We start from the raw sequence: 18,636 nt of genomic DNA, 5'->3' as shown, positions 1-18,636 counted from the left end.
ATACTGTTGTATCTGAATAAGTAACTAATCTTAAACCATGTTTGCATTGGAGAAGTTTAGTCTTATGGGAATTTCCTGGATCAGAATATACAAGGAGGGGCAGCTTTTAGTAAAGGATAAGTAAAAGCACAAGTCATAGACATAGGTTTTAACTGAGTATACCCACATGATGGGTTTTGAGCAACCTGTACTTTCCTTTTTATTTTGATGAATTCATTTTGGTGTTTTCTTCTCTGTATCTGTTTTCTTCCTTGTGTAAGTCACAGTGCTTATTATAATAATTATTTCAAGGATCTTTCAAAGCAGACACTTTTTATGGTATCTGAAAAAGTGCCAGAACATTCCTATACTCATTAGAGGAAACAATTTTTCAAACTTGATCACTTAAATTGCAAAAGTTGTACCAATACTGGATCTACTTTTATTTCTTATTTTTATTTTTTAAATTGATAAATTGAAATTTAATCAAAATTAAAACATTGCCTTTCAAGAGATAGTTAAGAAAGTGAAAACTCAGTTTATAGCCTGAGGAAAAATATTTGTAAGATATATATCTGATACATGACTATCATTCTAAATATACAAATAGTTTTTATAACAATAGTAAGAAAAATAACACATTCAAAATAGTGGCATGGATCTACTTAAAAAAATTTTTTTAATGCTTATTTATTTTTGAGAGAGAGAGAGACAGAGAATGAATGGGGAAAGGACAGAGAGAGAGGGAGACACAGAACTCAAGGTGGATTCCAGACTCTGCACTGTTAACACAGAGCCCGATGTGGAGCTTGAACCCATGAACTGTGAGATCATGACCTGAGCCAAAGTTGGACGCTCAACTGACTGAGCCACCCAGGCGCCCCTGGATCTACTTGTAAGGTTGTCTCATTCATTCATCAAATATTATTGCTTTACTTAGCATTTATTAGTATCAGGAATTATTTTTGAAAATAGGAATATGAAGATGAATAAGTCATAATCCATGCCCTCAAGGTGATAATAGTCTCAAAAGGGTAATGTTTAAACAAGACAGTTCACATTAATATGGTAAATGGTATGACAAGGTACTTTGAGAGTATAGAAAATGGTTATCTAAATCAGAAGTTCAGGGAAATTCATTGACAGTGGTAGTGAATATTTGTCCTCCTCTTAAAATAGAATTTTCAGTTATGTACATCTGTACTCAGCTATAGCCTACATTTCAGCCATTTGACTAAGTTGAAGCCAAAAGAATGTGAAGGGAAGTGATTTGTGTTACTTCTGGGTCACAGTCTCCTTACTTCTCTGTCTCCATATGACATCCTAAAATGTGAGATTGTGAGGAGTCATCAGAAACCATAGAGAAGAGAGCAACATCCTAGAAATAATGCAACAATAAAAAGATTGGATTCCTGACAACCTTATAAATTATTAAGCAGAATAACCCTCATCCAGACTACTAATATAATAGAGAAATAAATGTTTACTTTGTTTAAACCACCCGTTAATATGAGTCTGTATCATCATAGCCTTGTCTAGATCCAAACTACTATGGTGAGCTTTCCTCAGCCTTCACTCTCTTAGACCTTTCAGTATACTTTGGTCATATCCTCATATTTAAAAGCTTCTTTATTGATGCCTTTGTTCTGATTGTCTTAATGCCTCTCAAATGTTGTGTCAGTCTCCTTTAAGACTCTTTTTTCCTGTTTCTCCTGCTAATGTGGAACTTCCCCAAGGGCTTTTTTTTTTACTCATCCCCCCACCTTAGAATTCCATGACTTTAAATAGTCCCCCTTTCAAACTGATTTCTAGAACTCTATTGCTCTCCTGAACTCCTGGCTTGTCCTATAGGCTTCAGATATAGGTTTCCAATAGACCGCAATAAACTTCCACTTGGAAGTCTTGCTACCATTTTATATTCAGTTTAAATGAACTTTTTTTAATCTTTATTTATTTTTGACAGAGAGAGAGAGACAGAGCATGAGTGAGGGAGGGTCAGAGAGAAAGGGAGACACAGAATCCAAGGCAGGCTCTAGGCACTGAGCTGTCAGCATGGAACCCAGTGGCGGGGCTCGAACTCATGGAGCACGAGATCATGACCTGAGCCGAAGTCGGACACTCAACCGACTGAGCCACCCAGGTGCCCCTATATTCAGTTTAAATTTAAACTCATGTTGCTCTCTAACCAAACTTCCTTCTGGAGTTTGCTATGTATGTTAACGACATCATTACCCTCCTAGTCATTTATGTTTAAACCTTAGCATTGTCTTTAGTTTCTTCTTTTACCTGTCAACTGAAATTTAAAATGGTAGACTACCTGAATGACTTCCTTTTATAGTCCTGCCTCCCACAGTTCTCTCCATAAAGACGGAGATGGTAATTTCTGTATCCAGAACGCTTTTAATTCCCATTCTCCAAAGCCTGATCAAAGTAGCTGGTTTCAGGCCTCTGTGGGAAACCTCAATCTAGGTAATTCAGGAAAAATTCTCCTGACAATTCAATTAGTTCCTCCATGCAGTTTATGAGCCCATGGCTCTGACTCCTCTTCTTTCATATTACTGCTAATTCCTTCTTCTTGCATCTTTTTTTAATGTAATTCCTAGCTGTCTAACTTTAATGTGCACATATTCCCTTAAGTATTTGCCCATTCTTTATTTGGAGATTATCATTTATCCTCTTTTATTTGTCTGTAAACATATTGCCACCTTTCCTCCCAGTTTCTGCCATTTTCAAAGATTTTTATTATTTTATTATCAAGTAGTTGGATATTACTACTCTCAACAGTTCAAGGGATTGGTATTGGGTGGTGTTGTTAGTTTACTGACTTAGAGCTTTTGAACCTTCTTCTCTCGTGTACAAATTTGAGTTCAACGTTTGAGGCAGAACTTGTAGCCCAACCACATATTAGCTTTTTGATTTCCTCCTCAATTCCTAACACTGGTATCTTCTCTCTACTCCCATATTCCATTATAAGGCCCAACAGACCTTGTGTCAAAATGACTTCCACTTATACCTCTTTATAAATATGCCCATTGTCACCATCTTGGTTTAGGCTTTCATTATTGCATCCCTTAATTCTTTGTATTGTCCTTTGGGCCTCATGTTTCCACTTGTATCAGTTGATCCCACAGCTTACTCTTGCCAACTACTGCCTTCATGTCACTTCCTGTTAAACCTCAAATGGTTTTTATTTTCTTATGTTAATGTGCAACCAAGACTCTTGTTTCTTTTTTAGCCTTTTGTTCATACCCTCTCATCTGACAGATCATCATCTCTAAGATCACTTCTTCCCCCCAAATACTTAGAAATGCTTATGTCCTTTTCAATCTAGTCAAAACCTATTTTTGAGACCCAAACACACCCATTAAGCTTTTTCAGACCATCATGACTCATAATGGTTATCCTCTGAGTGAGATTTTATGGTTATATAAGTTCTTCTCTAGCTAGGAAAATCTTGGTTTCCTCTTTTATTTATTTATTTATTCATTTATTTACTTATTTATTTTTGACTATAGCTGACATCAATGTTATATTAGTTTCAGGTGTAAAACATAGTGATTTAACAAGTTTATATGTTATGCTTTGCTCACTGCAAGAGACTACTGTCACCATACAGCTATTACAATATCATTGACTATATTCCCTATACTGTGCCTTTTATTCCTATGACTTTCTCGTTCCATGACTAGGAAAAGATAATGGGTCTTTATATCCCACCTCCCTCAGTTACCAAGTGTAGGCCACTCTGGAAAATGTGGCCTCAAACAAGGAGGGCTCTTTGCAGCTGACGTGGACCCAAAAGAAGCTGGCAGCTGGAGGCTGCCTGCTGACCACACTCCCTTTATGTCCCTGAGCAGAAAGTCTCTCCTTGAAGGGGTATCTGGTGATGAATCTCAGTGTTTAATATTTGGTTTATTTTGTTTTTCTTCATGTTTAGTCAATCAAAAGTTTATGTCGTTTACTTTCAGTTGTGTAATAATAAATATATTTTAGCTTATAGATAGCCCTGTGAGTATTACTTTGGCATCATCCCACAGGTTTCAATATATAATGATGTAATTGTTTTTTCTGTATAGTTCATAATTTTCATTTAGATTTCCCCTGTAACCAAAAAACTGTTTAGTGTTATGTGTTAAAATTCTTAGTGATGAATATAAAAAATTCATTATTGTGGAAATTTTCAAATTTTGAATTGTTAATGTAATATGTTTGTAATATAATCTGGATACTAATGGATACATATTGCTTATTGTATATATTCTTATATATTGTATAGATTCTTTTTTATTAAACTACTTTTATTCATAAATATATTTTAACTTAAACACTTATGGAGTTATAATAATTAAGAGTAGTTTTCCACTGTGCATGATATTTACTGGTGATATGATCAACCAGGCTGAAAATGAACAAGTAATGATGTCATAGTGGCCAAATCCACTTGATTATAGGGTGCAATGTGGATAACTACATAAAAATTTTAATGCAATTTTCCTGGAATAATGATTCATAAATTGTAATTCTGCATTGCTATTATTGTCTTTTTTTTTTTTTTGTCTTTTAAGTCTTTGGTTTTATAACTCCTTTCAACCTTGAATTTCAATCACATTGAGAGGGATATTGATGAATAAATAAGTGAGTAGAAAGATCATGACTTTTTCTTTAAATTAAGTTATCTAAACTCTAGAATATTATTAACACAGAACAGTTTTACTCCTACTTACCTCTCCTTTGCTAAACACTTACCAAACAGTATAGCAATGTGAAACTCTGGAAAGTAAAGAGGTTATGTGAGACTGGCTCTGTATTTTTTGAGATTGTTTAATCCATTTTTTCTGTCTCATTATATTTCATATAATACAGTTCCAATTATTTGTCTCCTTCCCTTCATTATGGTACCAGAATTGTCTACATGTCCCAAAAAGAATGATTACTTTTTCTCCTTTTTTTTCTTCTGAGAAATACCCTGTTACATTTTGAAGATAAGCCATTATTATGGCCGTTCATATCAATGTGAAAGTAGTAAAATTCTATCAAGTGTCAGTACTCAATTTACAGTGATGTTTCAACAAACTCTATTTGCATCCATATTCTACTTTATATACAGGCCTAAAATTATGTTTCATTTCTTTCTTTTTTTTTTTCTTCAACGTTTTTTATTTATTTTTGGGACAGAGCGAGACACAGCATGAACAGGGGAGGGGCAGAGAGAGAGGGAGACACAGAATGGGAAACAGGCTCCAGGCTCTGAGCCATCAGCCCAGAGCCTGACGCGGGGCTCGAACTCACAGACCGCGAGATCGTGACCTGGCTGAAGTCGGACGCTTAACCGACTGCACCACCCAGGCGCCCCTATGTTTCATTTCTTAACACCACATCTCTAATTGAAAATAAGAAAAGTCAAGGATAGGAGGCAGAAATGATAACTTTGAATGTAAAAATAAGAATTTTCACCTATAGGAAGCCATCATATTTCTTGCTCCAGGGGATTGAATACACCATAACATAATGTAATCTTTAAAAGCATAATGGGACAGAGACAACTGTGAATAAGATGCACAAATTTTGACATCAACAAATTGTCCAAGAATCTATGTACTATACCTGGGACTGACAAACATTCCATTTCTTTTAACATTTAGTTACTTTAAAAATCAAACTGCTTGAATAATTTTTTTTTCTTTAAAAAATTTTTTTTAATGTTTATTTATTTTTGAGAGAGACAGAGACAGAGCATGAGTGGGGGAGAGGCAGAGAGAGAGGGAGACACAGAATCTGAAACAGGCTCCAGGTTCTGAGCTGTCAGCACAGAGCCCAACTCAGGGCTCAAACTCACAGGCCGTGAGATCATGACCTGAGCTGAAGTTGGACACCCAACCGACTGAGCCACACAAGCGCCCGAAAACTGCTTGAATAATTTTAATGCCAGTATTTATGCAAGACTTCTAAAGCCTGTTTAAGAAAAAGAAGTCTGAAAACACAATATTGCATTGTGTCATTATATACTTACCAAAATAGAGCCTAGTATAAAACCAACCTTATAAATAGCACTATTCTAAGAGAGAACAGAAATGTTGATTTAGTAAGGAAAATAACAGCGCCTGCACTAAGAAAAAAAAAGGCAACAGTTAGTAAAAAAAACTTGTACCAACACCTACAGATTTATCTGCAAACATTACTATTTTTTTTAATTTTTAAAAAATGTTGGGTATAGTTGACGTACAATATTATATTAGTTTTAAGTATACAACATAGTGAATTGACAATTAAATACATTACAAAATGCTTAACATGATAAGTTGTGTTACTGTTACCATACAAAGTTATTAAAATACTGACTATATTCTCTATGCTATACTTTTTTCATCCCTATGACTTATTTATTTAAAACTTTTTTCCTTGATGAGCCTGGCTGAAGATTTATCAATTTGTTTATCTTTTCAAAGAACCAGTCTTGATTTAATTGATATCCCCTATTGTTTTTTAATCTCTGTTTCATTTGTTTATGTTCTGATCTTTATTATTTTCTTCCTTCTAACTTCAGGTTTTGTTTGCTATTCTTTTCTAGGTCTGTCATGTGTAAGGTTAGATTATTTGAGATTTGTCTTGTTTCTTGAGGTAGGCCTGAACTGAGATAAATTTCCCTCTTAAAATTGTTTTTGCTGCATTCCAAAGATTTTGAACTGTTGTGTTTTCATTTTCATCTGTCTCAAGGTATTTTTTTTTTAATTTCATTTTGACTTCTTTGTTGACTCATTGGTTGCATACGGGGTTTTAGGCTGATATAAATGTGTGTATATGAATATATATCTGTTCTACCTCATCAGCCTACATATATATATGATACATATTTGTGTATATATTATATATATATGTGTGTGTATGTATATGTGTGTGTGGGTATGTATGTGTGTGTGTGTGTATCAGAGTTGATGGAATGCTCTTGTTCCAGAAAGACAGATTGCACTCAGCAGCTTTACTGTTTCTGTTGATCCTCAAACATTTACCATTTCAGCAATTCTCCATTTAAATGGAAAACATTTCTCCTGAATTGACCCCACTACGGTCTAATCTGTTTACATATAGTAGTGATGTTTCTATAAAGTTGCCACAAACACTGAATTAGTGAATACTGAACTATTGCACCTATGATAAATACAGGGTTAAGTTTCTGCGAGCCTTTGGTCACAGCATTTTTGTCAGCTGAAACACCATTTGCTTCATATAGGTTCATTTGCCAAAGTCCTTGTAAACCGAGTCAGTCTCATAGGCATTGACAGCCTGCTCTTCCACATAACTGTTTTTGTATAACACCTAGCAGGTATTTTAAAAAGTTCTTCTGCAGCTTTCTGATCTGCAGAACCTGCTTTCCTGGAAGTTTAACATTTTTTACTCTTTATTGCCTTTCGAAATATGCAAGCAGCCAGAACTAGCTAAGAAGGGTTTGACATTTTCTTGACCCTAGGTAACATGACCATAAATTTCTTTGATTTTCAGTCTTACAATGGTGCTCTCCACTATGCTTTTTTAATTGGTTTTAATCTGATGAATCCACAAATTTGTTCACTTTACATATTTTCCATAACTTCATTGCACATATAGATGTTACTTTAGCACTTCCAGAGTATCTTCATGTACAAATAAGCAAATAACCTATTTTTTTTCCTAGAAGTACCACTTTTTAGATTTATTAATGTTTGACTCTTGGCCAACAGAACTATAACTCAGTCCTGAAGGAAGCTAATCTAATACATGTATTTTCTTTGTAAAGCACCAGCATAGCCTTTTGCACTTAGAAACACTAGATAGCACTTGAGCACTATGTTTGGGGGTCATTTTCAACAGCAACATCACCAACAGAAAGCTCAAAAATGTGAAAAACGTTAACACTAGACCACAAGAAGAAAAGTTGTTTACAGTAAGAAAGTTGAAATAAGAAGATAGAGGTTTCTTCATTTGACCTCAGCTGGTAATGTGTTAGTGAACTCAAATTATTATTCTTCATTCTGTGCATGTCCATGAGTGACCATGAGAGAGTTGTGGAGATTGATTTTGAGGTTACAAATAAATTTTAGTGAGTAGGTGAATTTGCAAATATGGAATCTGTGAATAATGAGGATTGACTGTAGTTGGGCAGATGATATCAGGGAAATTATCTATATTCTTTCCGTGCCAATGTGGCTACTGAATAGACCCCTTCACCACAGACTGCCATCATTCTTTGTATACAAAGTGTCCTTAGAAGATTGTTATACAAGGTAACTAAGGTCAGATTTTCAACATCATTTGGTATAAGTTAAAGAAAAGGCTTGTTTGGAAAACTTAAGATCTGAGAGCCAGTATAAAGGGGCACACAGACCCACATCGAGGGAAGCAAGCTGGGTCAGGGGCAAGATGTAGGAGGGTTACATTCCAGGGTAGGACCCTTCCTCCTTATAGGAAAGACATGAGGGCAATCTTGTCTGTTGGGAATAGGATGGTGGGGGGAACAGACTACATGGGTGCCAGACAGTCTGAATTTAGATGTCAGCTATTTTCAGGAGACTTCTGTGAAATCTAGCTGCTCAGCACCTGGAGAGCATAAAATCTATGGGAAATTTCAGACCTTTTTTTCGTGGGAGAAGAGAGTCCTGAGACTGGGGAGCTGAGTTCAGGTGCAGCCCTTCCCATTCTCCCCTTGCATTAAGGGGTCTGGACAATGCAGAGTGAGCTTCCACATCACTGTACATCAAATCTCATAGCACCATGTGGTAGTTGATTTATTGTTTGTGTTAAACTGATTTCCAGATTGGAAAACAATCATTATGCTTGAATGTGATTTTCTATTGCCATTTTTCTCCCTGGAGACTAGGATTGATTGATGTCAACCTGATCAGAGAATGCCACTTTATATTGAGTACTCTGTATTCAAAACTATTATAGAATATGTGTAGCAAATCTAGGTTGTGCTATTTAAGGTAGCTATGTACTTTAAGTTATAGAACTTCCTTTAGAAATCAAAGCCCAAACAAATGAATCCATTTCTGTCTCCCCTCGAAAACAGGACACTTATCTATTCAACTTGGAAAATTAGCTAAAAAAGTCCCCCAATTAAAATAAAATCTAACATTTAATTTTATTATACCATATTTTCTACTGCCTTTACATTCCTTAGCTTTAAATTTAAAGGTTTTAAATTTTTAATAGTTTAAATTTCCTATATTAAGGACCTTTCCAATTTGTAGTTGTAAATCTCTTTAAAGATCATATTTTACTAGAGATGGTAGGAGGACTGGCCAATACTTCTTCTCATTTATTTTTTTAAAGTTTTTATTTAAATTCCAGTTAGTTAACATACAATGTAATATTAGTTTCATGTGTACAATCTAGTGATTCAACACCTCCATACTTCACCAGGTCAGGTGCTCATCACAAGTGCTCTCCTTAGTCTCCATCACTTATTTCACCAATTCCCCCACTCACCTCCTTACTGGTAACCATCAGTTTGTTCTCTATAGTTAAGGTCTGTTTCTTGGTTTGCCTCTCCCTGCTCCCCACTGTGCTCATTTTTGTTTCTTAAATTCCCATATGAGTGAAATCATATGAATTGTCTTTTTCTGTTTGACTTATTTTGCTATGTGATTACAAATGACAAGATTTCATTCTTTTTTATGTCCAAGAATATTCCATTGTGTGCATTATACACACACACCACACACACACACACACACACACACACACACACAGCATTTTCTTTACCCTTTCATCAATTGATGGACACTTGGGCTATTTTCATAATTTGGCCATTATAGATAATGCTGCTATAAATTCCAGGGTACATTTATCCCTTTGAATTATTGTGTTTGTATTCTTTGGGTAAATATCTATAGTGTATTTCCAGGATCAGAGGGTAGTTCTATTTTTAGCTTTTTGAGGAACTTCCATAGTGTTTTCCAGAGTGGCTACACCAACTTGCATTCCCACCAGTGATGCAAAAGAGTTCCCCTTTCTTCTCATCCTTGCCAGCACCTTTTGTTTCTTGTGTTGTTGATTTTAGCCATTCAGACAGATATGAGGTGATATCTCATTGTAGGTTTGATTTGCATTTCCTGATGATAAGTGATGTCGAGTATCTTTTCACGTGTCTGTTGGTCATGTGAATGTCTTCTTTGGAAAAATGTCTATTGTCTTCTGCCCATTATTTTAAAAAGTTTTTATTTATTTATTTTGAGAGAGAGAGAGAGTAAGAGAGAGAGAAAGCATGAGCAGGAGAGGGTCAGAGAGAGAGAGAGAAAGAGAGAGAGAGAAAACAAGGATACCAATTAGGCTTTGCATTGCCAGTGTGGAGCCCGATGGAGGGCTCAAACTCACAAACTGTGAAATCATGACCTGAGCCCAAGTTGACTACTTAACTGACTGAGCCACCCAGGTGCCCCTATTTTTGTGTATGGTATAAGAAAATGGTCCAGTTTCCCTCTTTTGCATGTTGCTGTCCAGTTTTCCCAATACCATTTGCTGAAGAAGTTGTCTTTTTCCCACTGGATATTATTTCCTGCTTTGTTAAAGATTAATTGAATATCTAATTGTGGGTTCACTTCTAGGTTTTTTACTCTGTTCTATTGATCTATATGTCTATGTTTGTGCCAATGCCATAGTTTTGATTATAGCTGTGTAATATAACTTGAAAGTGTGGAATTGTGATGCCTCCATCTTTGCTTTTCTTTTTCAGGTTTGCTTTGGCTATTCGGGGTGTTTTGTGGTTCCATACAAATGTTAGGATTGTTTGTTCTAGCTCTGTGAAAATCCTGTTGGTATTTTGGTAGGGGTTGCATTAAATCTGGAGATTGCTTTGGGTAGTACAGACATTTTTAACATTATTTGTTCTTCTAATCCATGAGCATGGAATGTCTTTCCATTTCTTTGTGTCCTCTTCAGTTTATTTCATCAATGCTTTACAGTTTTCAAAATACAGGTCTTTCAACTCTTTGGTTAGGTTTATTCCTAGCTATATTATTATTTTTCGTGCAGTTGTAAGTGAGATTGATTCCTTAATTTCTCTTTCTGCTGTTTCATTATTGGTGTATAGAAATGCAGCATGTTTCTGTATAATTGATTTTGTATCCTGCAACTTTACTAAATTCATTTATCAATTCCAGAAGTTTTTTGGTGGAGTCTTTCAGGTTTTATCTGTATAGTATCATGTCATCTGCAAATAGTAAAAATTTTACTTCTTCCTTGCCAGTTTGGATATCTTTTATTTCTTTTTGTTGTTTGATTGCTGTGGCCAAGACTTCCAGTACTATGTTAAGTAACAGTGGTGAGAGTGGACTGTCTTGTTCCTGACCATTGAAGAAAAGCTCTCAGTTTTTTTCATTTAGGATGATGTTAGCTATGGGTTTTTCATATATGGGCTTTATTGTGTTGAGGTATGTTCCCTCAAACCTACTTTGTTGAGGGCTTTTATCATGGATGGAGGTTGTACTTTGTTAAATGCTTTGTCTACATCTATTGAAATGATCATATGGTTTTTATCCTTTCTGCTACTGATGTTATGTATCACATTGATTACTTTGCAAATATTGAAGCACCCTTACTTACTGGGAATAAATCCCACTTGATCATGGTGAATGATTTTTAATTAATTAACTAATTAATTAATTTAATATAATTTATTGTCAAATTGGTTTCCATACAACACCCAGTACTCATCCCAACAAGTACCCTCCTCAATGCCCATCACCCACTTTCCCCTTTCCTCCACCCACATAAACCCTCAGTTTGTTCTCTGTATTTAAGAGTCTCTTATGGTTTCCCTCCCTCCCTCTCTGTTTGTAACTTATTTTCCCCTTCCTCTGCCCCATGGTCTTCTGTTGAGTTTCTCAAGATTCACATATGAGTGAAAACATATGGTATCTGTCTTTCTCTGACTGGCTTATTTCACTTAGCATAATACCCTCCAGTTCCATCCACATTGCTGCAAATGACCAGATTTCATTCTTTCTCATTGCCAAACAATGAGACAATATATATAAATATTATAATTTATATATAATAATACATATAATATATTATATTATTGTATATATTATATACATTATATATATATAATGTATAATGTATATTTATATATATACATATATATACATACATTTATATACATACGTATATATACAAATGTATATACATTTATATACATACATATATATAATGTATTATGTATATTTACACGGAATATTGTATATATAATATACAATAATATATATTATGTATATTTATATATATATGTATTTATATATATGTATTTATAAATATATATTTATTTATAATATATAATATATATATTTATATATATGTATATATATACATATATATCTATATATATATTATATATATGTATATATATGTAATATATATCTATATATATTATATATATGTATATATATATGTAATATATATATACATATATATGTATTTATATATATGTGTATGTATATATATATGTATTATATTTATATATGTATATATATGTATATATTATATATACAATATTCCATTGTATATATAAACCACATCTTCTTTATCCATTCATCAGTTGATGGACATTTAGGCTCTTTCCATAATTTGGCTATTGTTGAAAGTGCTGCTATGAACATTGGGGTACATGTGCCCCTATGCATCAGCACTCCTGTATCCCTTGGGTAAATTCCTAGCAGTGCTATTGCTGGGTCATAGGGTAGTTCTATTTTCAATTTTTTGAGGAATCTCCACACTGTTTTCCTGAGTGGCTGCATTAGTTTGCATTTCCACCAATAGTGCAAGAGGGTTCCCATTTCTCCACATCCTTGCCAGCATCTATAGTCTCCTAATTTGTTTATTTTAGCCACTCTGACTGGCGTGAGGTGGTATCTCAGTGTGGCTTTGACTTGTATTTCCCTGATGAGGAGTGATGTTGAGGATCTTTTTATGTTCCTCTTGGCCATCTGGATGTCTTCTTTAGAGAAGTGTCTATTCATGGCTTCTGCCTATTTCTTCACTAGATTATTTGTATTTCGGGTGTGGACTTTGGTGAGTTCTTTATAGATTTTGGATAATAGCTCTTTGTCTGACATGTCATTTGCAAATATCTTTTCCCATCCGTCGGTTGCCTTTTAGTTTTGTTGATTGTTTGCTTCGCTGTGCAGAAGCTTTTTATCTTCATGAGGTCCCAATAGTTCATTTTTGCTTTTAATTCCCTTGCCTTTGGAGATGTGTTGAGTAAGAAATAGCTGCGGCTGAGGTCAAAGAGGTTGTTGCCTGCTTTCTCCTCTAGGGTTTTGATGGTTTCCTGTATCATATTCAGGTCTTTCATCCGTTTTGATTTTATTTTTGTGTATGATATAAGAAAGTGGTCTAGTTTCATTATTCTGCATGTTACTGTCCAGTTCTCCCAGCACCATTTGCTAAAGAGACTGTCTTTTTTCCATTAGATATTCTTTTCTGCTTTTTCAAAGATTAGTTGGCCATACATTTATGGGTCCAATTCTGGGTTCGCTATTCTAGTGAATGATTTTTAAAAATATATTGTTGGATTCATTTTGCTAGTATTTTGTTGAGGATTTTGCATCTATGTTCATCAGAGGTGATGAAGTTCTCATTTTTTGTAGTGTCTTTATCAGATTTTAGTATCAGGGTAATGCCTCATAGAATGAATTTAGAAGTTTTCCTTACTTTTATATTTTTGGAATAGTTTAAGAATAGGTATTAATTCTTTACGTATTTGGTATAATTTGCCATTGAAGCCATCTGGTTCTAGAGTTCTGTTTGTTGGGAGTTTTCTGATTCAATTTCTTTGCTGATTATCAGTCTATTAAAATTTTCTATTTCTTCTTGATTCTGTTATGGGAGGTTATATTTTTCTAGGAATTTATAATTTCTTCCAGTTTGTCCATTTTTTTGGCATAAAGCTTTTCATAATATTCTCTTATAATTGTATTTCTCTGATGTTGTTTGTTATTTCTCACCTCTCATTTATGATTGTACTTATTTATGTTTTTTCTCTTTTCTTTTTGGTAAGCCTGGCTAGAGGTTTATCAATTTTATTAATTTTTTCAAAAAAAAGAACTCCTGATTTCATTGATATGTTCTATTTTCTTATTTTCTTTATCATTTATTTCTGCTCTAATCTTTATTATTTCCTTCCTTCTGCTAGCTTTGGGCTTTGTTTGTTGTTCTTTGTGTTGCTCCTTTAGGTGTAAGATTAGGTTGTTTATTTGAAATTTTTCTTGCTTCTTGATATAGGCGTTTGTTACTATATACTTCCCTCTTAGAACCACTTTTGCTGCATCCTAAAGGTTTTGGATTGTTGCGTTTTCATTTTCATTTGTTTCCATGTATTTTTTTTAAAGTTTATTTATTTATTTTGAGAGAGAGATGGGGGGAGGGACAGAGAGAGAGGGAGGGAGAGACTCTCAAGCAGGATCTGTACTGTCAGCATGGAGCCCGATATGGCGCTCAAACTCATGACCCATATGACCTGAGCCGAAATCAGGAGTTAGAATCTTAATCAACTGAGCTACCCAGGAGTGCCTAGGGAGACCTTCTTTAAACTACCTGAAGTTTGGGCCTCTTGCTATCTCTGGGTTGAGCCATTCATTGATCCACACTGTCGCAGAAGTCTGGATTTTTCCTTTGTAGCACTTAATACAATTTAATTTGTGTAATGATATAATATTTAGTCTTCCCCACAAGCCTGAAAGTTCCACAAGGTAGGGACTGTTTTCTATTGCTAACCATGGTATTACCAGGGCCCCAGTACATTGTATACAGTAGGTACTCACTCACTACTCTCTTAGCAGGTACAGCCTTGTCCCACAAATCTATCTTATTAGATACTCTCCAAGGAGTAGGTGGAGAGGTACCTAAAGTTTATGAGCTTGGTGGTGGAGACAGTGTCTGAGCAGTCAGAGAGATGGAGGAGTTCAGAGCTGGTGCAGTGGGGGAAGCAAGAAGGGATACTGAGGACATTAAAGGATGCTCATCAGATGAGTTTGCCCCTGTGCTCTCAACATCACATTTCCAGCCCAAATGAGTCCTTCTTCAATCATTTATGAAATAATTTCTTTAGAGGAAGAGGTAAACATCTGAGTAAAAAACCAAGGCCAAAACAGCTTTGCAGAATTATAACATGTCCCCGAAACCAGTTGCAATTCAACTGGATTGGACTTTAAGAGAGAAATGATTGTGTTCCTCCAAATAATCTTCAGTTAGGAAGCTCCCACTCCTCCCAAGATGTGGAAAGATGATTACACCTTCTGCTGTCAGTTGCTGAGAAAGAAGTTTTTTCTCCTGATGGACCGACCAACACTATTTCTTTTTTGCTGCTCTTTTCCCTTCTCCTTTCCTTGGTTTCCCCTTGCCATGAAGCTTCTTTAGATGCATCTGCTCCTCCTTGAAGTCCTGATGCTCATCTCTATAGAGGTTAAGAAAACGTAGTGTCCCATGAGTGCAAAGTAAGTGTTGTGATTTGGATACCAGTCATAAGTCTCCTTCTTCTTGGCTAAAGGCTACTCACTGAAGAGCTTCACCACTTTCATGTTTTTAGAATCAGTGGGCCTGGCAACTTCACCAAGTAGCCGGGCACTGAGACAACTCATGTGCAAGGCATATTCTGAAAGTGAAGACATTTCCTGGGCAGCAAGGAGCATGAATCCCTACACGCAACCTTCCTCTCCCGTGTGTCCCTCTCCTGGAAGGCCCTCCCCTCTGTCCATGTATTTTTCCATTAATTTCCTGATTGACCAATTCATTGTTTATTAGCATGGTATTTAACCTCTGTGTATGTGGTCTTTCCTGATTTTTTTTTTGTGGTTGACTAATAATTTCATAGGATTGTGATCAGAAAAGATGCATGGTTTGACTTCAATCTTCTTAATTTGTGAAGGCCTGTTTTGTGGCCTAATATGTGATCTATTCTGGAGAGTGTTCCATGTGCATTTGAGAAGAATGTATAGTCTGCTGTTTTAGGATGGAATGTTCCTAATGTATCTGTTAAGTCCATGTGGTCCAGTATGTTATTCCAAACCATTGTTTCCTTGTTGATTTTCTGTTTAGATGATCTGTCCATGTGTGTGGTGTAAAAGTCTCCTACTACTAATGTATTATTATTGATTAGTTTCCTTGTTTACTATTAATTGTTTTATATATTTGGGAGCTTTTGTATTGGGTGCATAAATACTTACAATTGTTATATCTTGTTGATTTGTCCCCTTTATTATTATATAGTGTTCTTTTTTGTCTCTTGTTACAGTCTTTGCTTTAATTTAATTTTAAAAAGTTTTTTTTATGCTTATTTATTTCTGAGACATAGAGAGACAGAGCATGAGTGGGGGAGGGGCAGAGAGAGAGGGAGACACAGAATCAGAAGCAGGCTCCAGACTCTGAGCTGTCAGCACAGAGCCTGTCGCGAGGCTCGAACTCACAAACCGTGAGATCATGACCTGAGCCGAAGTCGGTCGCTCAACCGACTGAGCCACCCAGGCGCCCCTACAGTCTTTGCTCTAAAGTCTAGTTTGTTCAATATAAGTATTGTTACTCTGGCTTTCTGTTGACATCCATGTACATGACAAATGTTTCTCCCATCTACTCACTTTCAGTCTAAAGATGTCTTTATGTCTAAAATGAGTCTCTTGTAGTCAGCTTATAGATGGGTATGGTTTTTGTTGTCCACTCTGTCACCCTGAGTCTTTTGACTGGAGTGTTTTGTCCATGTACATGCAAAGTAATTAGTGATAAAAATGTATTTATTACCATTCTTTTACTTGTTTTGTGGTTGTTCCTGGAGATTTTCTCTGATCCTTTCTTGTCTTTCATGTTTTACTGATTTTCTTTAATGATATATTTGGGTTTCTTTCTCTTTATTCTTTGCATGTTTATTAGTGGTTTTTGATATATGGTTTTTGAAATATGGTTACCATTATGTTTGTATATAACCTCTTCTGCATATAGCAGTCTATATTAAGTTGTAGGTCATTTAAGTTTGAACCATTCTTTTCTCCTGTCCTCCCCACATTTTAGGCATATGTTGTTATATTGTATATCATTTTTTTTTGGTGCGTTCCTTGACTTATTTTTTACAAAAATATTCATTTTTACTGCTTTCGTGTTTCTTACCTTTATACTCTCACTTTTGGTCCCCCTTTGCACTCAAAGTATCCCCTTTAATATTTCTTGTGAGGCTCCTTTATTGGTCACAAACTCCTTTAGTTTTTATTTGTCTGGGAAACTATTTCTCCTTCTATTCTGAATGATAGCTTTGCTGAATAGAATATTCTTGACTGCAGATTTTTCCCATTTAGCACTTTGAATATGTCATGCCACTCCCTTCTGACTTGCCAATTTTCTGTTGAAAAATATCCTGCTAGCCTTTTGGGTTTTCCCTTGTAAGTTAATGACTTATTTTGTCTTGGTACTTTTAAGAATTTTTCTTTATCACTATATCTTGCAAGTTTACTTACAGTATTTCTTGATGGGAATTCTCTGTGCCTCCTGGATCTGGATGTATGTTTCCTTCCCCATATTAGGAGACTTTTCAGTTATTATTTCTTCAAATAAATTTTCTGCCCCTTTTCTCTCTTCTCTTCTTCTGGGACTCCTATAATATGAATGTTATTATGTTTGATGGAGTTACTGAGTTCTCTAAGTCTATTCTCATTTTGCATAATTCCTCCTCTCTTTTTTTCCGCTTCATTGCTTTCCATTGCTTTGTCTTCTAGGTCATTAATTTGTTCCTTTGCTTCTTCTAGCCTACTACTGTTTATTATATCAAGTATGTTTCTAATTTTGTTTTTTGCACTCTTCATCTTTGATTGATTCTTTTTTTAACTCTTTTATTTCTGTGGTAAGAGTGTCACTGATGTCTTCCATTCTTTTCTCAAGTCCAGTGAGTGTCCTTAGGATTGCTGCTTTAAATTTTCCATCAGACATGTTACTTATATCTATTTTGCTTAGATTTCTAGCTATGGCCTTATCTTGTTCTTTTATTTGGTATAAATTCCTCTGTCTTGGCATTTTGTCTAAGTCTCTTCCTGTTTCTCTATGTTAAACAAGCCAGTTATTTCTCCTGCTTCTGAAAGTAAGAGGTCTCCTGCTTCTGAAGAAGAGGTCATGTAGTGCCGAGGGCCCGGTGTTTCAGGAGCATATCCAGTGTGTGCTGCATGTGCTTTGCATGTGCTCTAGATGCTCTATCCTTCAGGCCAGTCATCTGCAGAGGCTCTCCTTGCTTGCTGTGGGCAGTGTTTGGTCCCTGGCCTGAGTGTGGTGAGTTTTAATTACCACATTCTGCTCTGTCTCCTTGTGAAATGCAATCTGTCACCACCTCCACTGGAAGTGAGGTGCTGTAAAACTCTCTGATCAGAAGACATAGTGTGGGCAGGGGTTTGTGCTGGTCTTCTGGGGGAAGGGCTGGCCTCACTAGGACTGAGGAAGTGTGACTGACAAGGGAAGTTCCACCAGAGCACAGTGGGGTGGGACTTAGTGTAAGCAAGTTAGGCAGCCATTTTTCTTGCTGCACTGCCTCCCACAGGTGGTTCTGTGTTTATGCTGAGGAGAGGCAAGGGAAACGGCACCAGCCAGCTCCTATGTTCCCTGAGAGGTGTCTGTATGAACGCTGTTTCTCAGGGACTTACTTGAGAAGAGCAAATA

General features: G+C 35.6%; 1 long non-coding RNA gene and 1 pseudogene across 1 annotated transcript in view; one reads left to right on the top strand and one right to left on the bottom strand.

Moving 5' to 3' along the window:
* LOC125175029 (uncharacterized) overlaps positions 1–18,636 on the top strand; it is a 274,631-nt gene that overhangs the window by 167,489 nt on the left and 88,506 nt on the right. The gene's annotated exons all lie outside the window — the stretch shown is intronic.
* LOC125175028 (28S ribosomal protein S33, mitochondrial-like) lies at positions 15,299–15,620 on the bottom strand (annotated as a pseudogene).

Source organism: Prionailurus viverrinus, chromosome C2, assembly GCF_022837055.1.
Source record: "Prionailurus viverrinus isolate Anna chromosome C2, UM_Priviv_1.0, whole genome shotgun sequence".
Taxonomy (NCBI): Eukaryota; Metazoa; Chordata; class Mammalia; order Carnivora; family Felidae; genus Prionailurus; species Prionailurus viverrinus.
Note: the sequence above shows the minus strand (reverse complement) of the source record. Positions and strands in the feature narration are given on the sequence as shown.